General features: G+C 33.2%; 1 pseudogene; it reads left to right on the top strand.

The window, feature by feature from the left end:
* The first annotated feature begins 1030 nt into the window (after window positions 1-1030).
* Window positions 1031-2568, top strand: LOC149210405 (plasma membrane ATPase 2-like; annotated as a pseudogene).
* The last annotated feature ends 6271 nt before the right edge of the window (window positions 2569-8839 follow it).

The following is an 8839-nucleotide window of genomic DNA, read 5'->3' as shown; positions in this document are numbered from 1 at the left end:
AGGAAGTGAACATGATAAAGAAGATCTAAAGCTGAGAAAAACTGGACTATTAACCTACTAGAGGGCTGCAAACACTAGAAGTCCTAGAATGAGGAAAATCTGTGTTTTGGGGGCAACAAGAGATTCTTTGCCTCAAATCATGGTCCTAGAGGGACGAAGAGAGGCCAAGACACTGTTTCTAGCCTTTTGAATCTTCTCTGATCACTTCTTAACCTACTACAGAAAGCACAAATGGAAGCAAACTACTAAATCATCAAAAGCAACCTATTCTTAATCATAAGAGAAATACATCTAACAGCAAACTAATCTACAAACTAAAGTAAAGTATACAAACACAAGTAAAGAGGAGCTTGGCTACTTGGATTGGGCCCTAACCCAAGAGCTTCAGCCCATTGAGGTAACTCAGTGCTAGCTCAAAAAGGATTCCATCTTCATTATCAAAAAATAGCAAGATTACATAGAACTGTCACAAAATAGTAAGCTCGAAATTTGAGCAGAGTTTACACAAGAAAAAAATCCAACCCTAGTGAGGCCCTAGGCATCTCTACTTATACATCTGAAGCTACTAACAGCTTCCTTAAAATCAGGGAGGCTTGGCTCCCAAAACTCGAGATAACTATCAATCATCTTCCACTTGCTCAGCTGCCTTCTAGTGCATGATTCGGCTGCTTGTACTCTGAGCTGAATGAAGGGGAATTCAAAGTGAGGAGCAATAAATGAGGGGGATTCCCTCCTATAAGTCCTCTCCTCTGTCTACTTCGAGTTATTACTACAGTTTAACCACTAGATCCTTGACTTTGACCTCGAATTCCATCAGTAATCTGCATTAAATACATGTTAGACCACATGGCATAATAACTAACTCAACTCACCCTATAAGCATAAATACAATCAGAAAATCATACAATAAGCTAAGAGAATGGTTGATTTGACTAGGTTAGGAGGTAAAATGAGCCCATATAATTACCCATTTATGAGGCTCCTCATGGTGCCCTCAAGTAGCGACGCCCCAATGGTGGAAGTATTCGCAATGGTGGAGATGGCCATTGGCACATCCCCATCCAGCTTGATAGAACATAAGGTGGAGAAACATGAACAGGACGATAAGGAACAACCGAGGAAGAGCAAGCAGAGGTATTTTACATGCAATAGGCAGGTGGGGCTGACAGGCTTTAAGTGTCGTTGTGGTGACCTTTTCTGCGCTCGACACAAGTACACTGATATGCATGACTGCTCTTTTGAATATAAGACGGTGGGCCCCCACGCCATTCTCAAGGCCACTCCTCTCGTGAAAGCTCCAAAAATCGATACAATATGAGTGTCCATTTAAAAAAATCCATTAAACATTGAGGATGCAGACTGCCTTTTCACTGTTCCTTCTTTCAAGCCCAGTATTATCTCTCTATGCAAATTTCATCGTGTTTAAATATCTTCATTTCAGATTGGAACGTTGATAGCAGTATATGCACATTGGGGATTTGCTTCCATAAAAGGAATCGACTGGGGATGGGTTGGAGTGATCTGGCTTTACAGTGTGGTATTCTATGTTCATTTAGATATAATCAAGTTTGCAGTGCGTTACACTCTTAGTGGACAAGCTTGGGAATTGCTCTTTGAGAGGAAGGTTAGTTTCAGGCATTCCCCACTCTTCATAAGTTTTCTATTTTGTTGTGTCAGAAAATTTTCCCTGTAGCATATATTCTTCTCTTGCAAATACTCATTTTGGTAACAATGACATCATGCAAATGGCTTTCAAAACAAAGAAGGATTACAGGAGAGAGGACAAAGAATCCAAATTGGCACTTGCTTAGAGAACTTTACATGGTCTGATTGCTCCTAATGCCTACACTTCTATTGGGCGTTCATCCATGATTGCAAAGCAAGCCAGAAGACGTGCAAAAATTGCAAGGTAACAAATCATGGAAAATGCATAATGCATTCAATTCCATTTCACCAATGATCTGAAGCAAGAAAAACTTGTTTTTAATATTTACAACTATTTGATGATCAGTAAAACAAAAAATTCAATCCTCATGCCTATTCAATTATAGGAGAAAAAAAATTGTATTTTGGAAACAACCTTGGGAAAGAACCATTGTTTTAAAACACTGCACACGAGTGACCCCTTCCATTTGCTTCATGCAAGAAAGTATACTCAAGTTATTTATCTAGAATATCTGAATTCTGCTTCACTTAGCCATTTTGTCGGGAATGGAAAAACATGTTGATGCTAATAGTACTTGTGTAGGTTGAGAGAACTGCATACATTGAAAGGACACATGGAATTAGTTTGACCTTGTGCAGGTTGAGAGAACTGCATACATTGAAGGGACACATGGAATCAATTGTTTGGTTAAAGGGATTAGACATCAATGCCATTCAGCAAACATATACTGTTTAAACCAGGCCAACTACATTCAGAGGATTATATACTCAAGCGGATTCACCTTGAAATCTGGGAAGACATCTGAGCAACACTGGCTTGTTTCATAAAAGCATATTGGCATGTCACTAGGAGAGAGAAATCATCAATTGCAGAAACAGCGAGAGGCTGAATTTCCTTGTCATTACGACAATGTTTGTTTCTACTTGTATTGGCTTTTAAACAATTTCAGAGTTCAGATTTTTGAGGCCCGTTGTGAGATTGAAATGAATCAATTCTTAGGAGACAAGTTGTAGAGATTTTTATTGGTTCATAAGATTTTGTTTTTTTACTTCTTCATTGCATGTTTTTGTGCACATCTATTGAGTAAATTATGAAACTTCAATTTTTTTTGTTATAAAATTTTATTTTATTTTTTTTAAATTAAAAATTATTTTTTAAATTTTTATTTTTTAATTTGTTCATGTAATGAAATGACTAAATTTAAGAAATTTAATATATATATATATATTAAAAAAATCTTCTCCACTTAATAATATTTATAAAAATGAAATCTCATAACATTTAATACATAATATATAAAAATAAAGTCACATCACATTTAATACATAATACATAATATTTATAAAAATGAAGTCTCATCACATTTAATAGATAATACATAATATTTATAAAAATGAAATCTCATAACGTTTAATACATAGTACGCTAAATATTTATGAAAATGAATAGTCTAAATAGGAAAGACTATTTGTAATGTATGAATGCAGCGGCTACATCATCAAGCACACAAAAATAAAGGTTCACCAATTTTCAACTAAAAACATTTGATTTTTTTTAAAGTAAAGGTAAATCGATTTTCAACTATTCCATTGGAAATAGGGTTGAGTGGTTAGATATCAAGAGAGTTTTTCAAACTACAAAAAGATATATGTTGGTGCATCCTTAAGTGCAGGCAATGATACTATATTATTTATTTATTTTGTTAAGAATAAATTCAATTGTTGTATAATTCTATATGCAAAATATTAATAATATTTATTTTGTTAAGAATAAATTCAATTGTTGTATAATTCTATATGCAAAATATATAATATGTACCATATTTATTATTTTTATTTTTATTAAATATATAATATACATCATATTTATTATATTTAATTTTGTGTTTTATAAATTTATATTAAAAATATTTAATGTATATTTTAAAAGATAAAGTTATGTCATATTGCATATTATATAATTATAAATATGTTGTAATACATATTGGATGTAAAATTTTATAATTGACTTGAGATCCAGAAAAGTCAAAATTAAATAGTTTTTTAAAGTAATTTTTCCAAGCTTTTTTTTAAGTAATTTTTCCAAGCTTTATCTTATAAATATGTTGTAATGCATATTGGATGTAAAATTTTATAGTTGACTTGAGTTCTAGAAAAGTCAAAATTAAATAGTTGTTTTTTATAGTAATTTTTCAAGCTTTATCTTATAAATAGAAATAACGAATTTTTTGTCTCATTACTATTTGTAGAAAGTGTTTTTAGAATAATATTATTTTTTTTTAGCTTTATTTATAAATTTATTACGAATTTTAATAGATTGTTATAAATTTTGATTACTCTAAATGTTGTTTTATAAAGAAAATACTAGAATTCATTTAAAGTACTAGAGTTTGCAAAATGACAAAATCGTATCATCAAAATTATGATATTTGTGGATTCTATCAAAATTACTTACTTAATAGAGAGGTACATTTGTTAACAAATAGCTAAATGTTAATTTAATGAATATTTAAATCACACATATTTATTTGTAAATCTATTTCAATTACTTAAAATACATTTATTATTTACTATTTAATAATAATGTTTTTTTGTTAATCAAATTGGAGTAAATTTTTACTCTTATCGAATGGTTTAAAAATCTTTAACAATTCAAATTCAAATTCAAATTGAATAAAACTATTATCAATTACATGCATAAATTAAATAGCATATATATATATACACGCCCTTCATACTTAATTAGAAATTATACCAATGAAATCTTTAGGAAGTGCATACTTGTCTCAACAATGTAAGTCTAACTCTAGCTTGGAAGTTGTATCAATGAAATGAAATCCTTGCAAAGTGCATACTTGACTCACCTTTATAGTATTTTAGCTAGTCCAAACCTCACATTATTTAACCTAAACATTTCATAATATATACAAAGGTAATGTGAATAGGCTTCCACTTGTACATGCTTTTGGAGGTATTTAATTCTATAACAATTTAAATTAGTCTAAGTCTTGGTCAGTGAATCAAAAACTTCACATTCTTATTTTATTCAATATTAATTAGGAAAGTTATAAATTCCAAGTTTACCTTAAACTAGGGTTTATGATTACTATGTAACATACTTTATATGTAGATACTTTAAACTAAGATTTAGGAGTACCCTCTAACATATTTTGTACAATTAATGTATAACAATTTAACTATAAGAAAAATTTTAAATCCAAGACTACCTTAAATTGGGATTTATGTTTGCTATGTACCATACTTATACTTATATGTAGATGGTTTTGGAGGTTTTTAATTCTATGACCATTTAAATTAATCTAACGTAGTTATCAATTACTTTTTACATAAAAGGTAAGTACTAAGCATAAATGCTACATATTACACTTGTTTTATCATTATATTGTCCCTCAATGATAAGGATTTTCATGGAAAAATTTCCACAAATTTTTAGTTGTCAACTTGGGATTAGCTTCAGCAAAAGGTTTTCTTTTTTAATATTTGAATATTGCTTATGTTCATTACTTTTCTTGAAGCCAACATTGTGGGTTTACAAAACTTTATTGAAATTTTCACTTGAGTACATTGCTAACTTACATTAGATTGTGCCTAAGAGAATTATATATTGAAAGTATCTATAGGGCTTAAAAGTATAACGAAAAATCTACAGAAATTTGGCACTGCATTTTGAAGTGATTCTCTGGCTTGACAATCTACCTATGATTTTAGATAACTAAATACTGTAAGGAGAGTCCACAATGAAAAATACATGACTTAGAGGGTAGGGAGAGAAATTAGTCCAATCTGAATTATAAATGTTAAGTAAAAATCGCAAGTCGATTCACATGAAAGATATAGTTTAGAAAACACCTATAACATTTATATATTCAGACTTTGAACCTTCTTTGCTTTCCCTCCTATTTCTCCTTCCTCTCTAAGCATGTATCTCGAAATCACAGTATATTAGAAGACTTTGTTAGGGAAAACCCAGGAAATTCCAAATGATTTATGTTGTCAATAGAGAGTTCTAATGATCAGTGAAGAACCCAAAAGAAACGATGTGTATAAATGCAAACAAAGGAGACTATAAGCTCCTCTGTCTCAACAATGTCACGCAAATTGTGTTAAAATAAGCTAATTGCAAACAAAGGAGACTATAAGCTCCTCTGTCTCAACAATGTCACGCAAATTGTGTTAAAATAAGCTAATTACTCCCGCATGAGGGGTTGGCTAAACTTAGAGAGATAGTTAACTAACTGTTGAGAGTTGAGAGTTGGATTGTTGAGTCAAGTTGAGTTAAGTGATAGATGAGTTTTACTGTGTGGTTGCATGTCAAGATATTTTAGGCAAGTCGCTAGTTGGAAAAGGTTAAATACCCTTCACTAGGTTCACTGTAAGTATCAAGATTTGTGTGATCAATAGAAGAGCCGCACCTCGTGTATTTGTGTGTGAATTTTGGTTCACTGTAAGTATCAAGATTTGTGTGATCAATAGAAGAAGATTTGTGTGATCAATAGAAGAGCCGCACCTCGTGTGTTTGTGTGTGAATTTTTGTTTTGTCTCGTTTGTCTTTCCAACAAATTGGCATCAGAGCGAGGTAACAAAAAGCTAAGGATAACATATTAGCAACCGTCCGTGTGAGAGGAGAGCAACTTATAATTTTTCTCGTAGTAAGTTTTATAACGCAATTTTTCTCATAGTAAGTTTTACAATGCACCTTGTAGGTTATATACAGGGCGTTATAACGCACCAGGGCTCAGTAGAGAGCCGCGTTAACAATCCTTAAATTAAGCGGTTTTAGAAGCACGAGGGTCAAGTTTATTTCCGTGGCTTTAGCAGACTAACGCTGGAGTTAGTCATCGTGAAACACGTTAGTCGCATGCCCTCATCACAAGAGGAGCATTAGAGCATAAGACTTAAAAGTCGACCACATAAACAATAGCGAAATACGTTGTGTTATATGTTAAGTGGGCCTTTTGATTTTATGGTGAAGTATAATTTTTTTTAATGTATTAAAGTTTTTTCAAAAGGGCTTTTGAAAACGTTTTTTTTTTTATGTTTTTTTTTTATATATAAAATAGAAGCTTAGGTTTTATTAAAAGGGGTTTTGCAAAGCTTATAAGAGGAGAATTTTAGGGTTTTTAAAAAGAGAATTTTTTTGGAGAAATATGGCTTTCTCAAATTTCTAGCCTTAGTTCCTACTATTTACAGGGCATGATTATGATGTGTGGGTAAATAAGACGAGGACCACGTTGCATGCACATGATGTTTGTGATTATATCCAGTTTGGGTTTTCAGAACCTAAGGATGAAACATCAAAAACATATCTCAATAACGCAGGGAGGGAACAATGGAAGAAAAACAAGAAGAATAATGCACAAGCGTTGCAACCTATCCAACAAAGAGTGGATTGAGCAGTGTTCCAGAAAATTATGATCATGTCTTTAGCAAAGGAAGCATGGGATACTTTGGCGACAAACTATAAAGGTATGACCAAAGTCAATATTGTTAAGTTGCAGAATACTAAGAGAAATTTTGAAAGGCTGCAGATGAAGGAGACAGAGGACATCGATTCTTTCATGAATCGAGTCATAATTGTCGTAAATCAATTAAAGATTTATGGTGAAGAAATTAAATATCAAACAGTGGTTGAAAAGGTCCTCATATCTTTGCCTACCAAATTTGATGTTGTGGTAGCAGCCATAGAAGAAGCCAAGGATTTGGCATCATTAACAATTGATGAGCTGATGGGATCACTTCTATCACATGAGGCAAGGATGGAGAGAAATAAGGATTCCACTTTAGAGACTTCCTTCAAAAGTCAAGTTTCTATTTCAAGAGACAGAGGTCGAGGTAGAAGTAGATCGAGAGGCAGAGGATGAAGCAAAAGATATGGTGGTCAAAGACATGGCCCAAAAGAGCATGAACATGAAAGTGGAAGCAACTACAAAAGCTTCAAAAACAACCAAAGAGTTGAAAAATCAAATGTGAGATGCTATTATTGCAATAATTTTGGTCACTATGCTCGTGATTGCAGGAAGAAGATAGTTGATCAAGGGAACCAGAGAGCTAATGTCACTATAGAGAGTACTAACTTCATGTTCCTAGCTTGCCATACCATGCATGAACCTTCTGCTAGTGTGTGGCTATTAGATAGTGGTTGCAGTGACCACATGACACGCAGCAAGAATTTGGTTACAAATTTCGATCAATCTGTAAAAACAAAGGTAAAGTTGGGGACTGAAAATACTATGGAAGTAGATGGAAAAGGAGTGGTCAACATTTTGACCAAGCAGGGGGGGTGAAGACAATCTCAGAGGTATAATATGTTCTTAGTCTCAAACATAATTTGACAAGTGTTGGTCAATTGACACAGAAATTATACATAGTTATCTTTCAAGGTCAAGAATGTGTTATATATGACAGGCCCCCAAGCAGGCAGCTGATAGCGAAGGTGCAGATGACGAGGAACAAACTCTTTCCTCTCATAATGAATTACAGTGATCATGCCAGTTCTTTTACATTTGCATGTTCTCATGATTATTAGTTATGGCACTTTCAGTTTGGACACTTGCACTTTTCTCGTTTAAGATTGTTGCAGCAGAAATAGATGGTCAGAGGACTACCTCCCATCAAAGAACCTGCAAGTACTTGTGAGTGTTGCATCTTGGGAAAGCAACACCGTGAAATTTTTCCAAAGGGAGTTGCATACAGAGCAAAGAAACCTCTTGAGCTAGTGCATACAGACTTGTGTGGACCTATGAGGACACAGTCGATTGCTGGAAGTTGTTACCTCCTCACTTTCATTGATGATTATAGCAGAAAGACTTGGGTTTACTTCTTGAAGCAGAAGTCTGAAACTTTTACAAAGTTCAAAGAATTAAAAGCCTTAGCAGAGAACCAAAGTGATCGACAGATCAAGGTAATGAGGTCAGATTGTGGTGGAGAATATGACTCAAAGGCATTCCATGATTACTGCAAACAATATGGAACCAAAAGATAGTTTACAACCAGGGACACACCGCAACAGAATGGTGTAGCAGAGAGAAAGAACAGGACAATTATGAACATGGTAAGAATCATGTTGAAAAGTAGAAACTTGTCTAATGAGTATTGGGAAGAAGTAGTTGCATGTGCTATTTATGTGATCAAGGGATCTCCTACAAAGAGCGTG

This window comes from Pinus tabuliformis, chromosome 1_2, assembly GCF_031772625.1.
Source record: "Pinus tabuliformis cultivar Carrire ecotype Pingquan chromosome 1_2, CPIR1, whole genome shotgun sequence".
Lineage (NCBI taxonomy): Eukaryota > Viridiplantae > Streptophyta > Pinopsida > Pinales > Pinaceae > Pinus > Pinus tabuliformis.
This window is presented reverse-complemented; position numbering and strand designations above follow the sequence as displayed.